The sequence below is a fragment of the Limulus polyphemus genome, unplaced genomic scaffold, assembly GCF_000517525.1.
Source record: "Limulus polyphemus unplaced genomic scaffold, Limulus_polyphemus-2.1.2 Scaffold31, whole genome shotgun sequence".
Taxonomy (NCBI): domain Eukaryota; kingdom Metazoa; phylum Arthropoda; class Merostomata; order Xiphosura; family Limulidae; genus Limulus; species Limulus polyphemus.
The window spans coordinates 1-1124 of NW_013665641.1; positions in this window are offsets into that span (position 1 = coordinate 1).

The following is a 1124-nucleotide window of genomic DNA, read 5'->3' on the forward strand; positions in this document are numbered from 1 at the left end:
CATTGGGCTTCTTTGGGGATGTTCCTTTATCCTACCCCAAATTATCTTCTCTGTCATAGGGGGTAGTGTAATTGACTTAAGTGCTGTGACATGCAAATCAACAGATGTAGCAACACTTACTGGAATTTGGCCTTAGTTGTTTCCAATCGTCATTTTATCGAAGTTAACTACACACTTTATTGGTAGTAAATAGTCCAATCCTAATATGCATTGGTCTTCAATGTCAGCCAAGTATACTTTATATCTGTTCTTCGTGCCCATGAGCTCATAGCTACCCACACTGGTCCCCACAATCTTGCATAATGTCCTGTCACACCACCGAGGTTCTGTACAGCTTCTGGTACTCCTTTGTGATCCAGCACCTTGATACTCACAAGAGTTTGCTGAGACGCAGAATCTATGACAATGTTGTACCTTTGGCCATCCAGCTTTCCTGTCACGTAGGCACTATGTGTGCTTGCCATTTTACACTTAGCTGTTGGGACTTTCACGATGGAGGTTGGTGGGCGTCCCTCAGCACCAACCACTACTGGTTTCCCGAAGCTGACTTATTGGTTGTATTCTTCTTACACTGGCTCCTCATATGTCATTGCTCTCCACAGTTCCAACAACCTTTCTGGGTAGCAGCCTTTCCTGCTGTGGCATCTTCCCTGTATTGAAGTTTTCAGCATTGAGCTCTCTTGTGCCCAGGTTTATTACAGTGCCAGCAAAGTCCCTCAAACCTTTCTGAAAGCTGCACTTTTCTGGCCTCGAATCTTGATGACTGTACCAACCATGGTACCTCTGTGCTGGACTTAACGTAGGATGCGAATTCAAAAGCTCTGGCCATTGCATCCTGCATAGTAGAGGGGTGAGCTTGCTTTACTTGTATCTTAAGTTGTGGACTGTCCAAGGCATCTACGAACTGATCCCTCAGCAACAACTTGAGGAGACTGGGTGCTGCAGTTGGGTAGGCCTTGTGTGCCATGCTTTCCAAGTCCTGTGCCAGCTCTTGCAGGCTCTCCCCTTTAGCACGGACTCTCATCCTAAACCTAGCCCTGTAGACTTCTGACTGGTTTTGGGTTCCGTATCTGAGTTCTAGAGCCGCTACCTATAGTTGTGTCTGTCAGCTGCTGACAACTGTC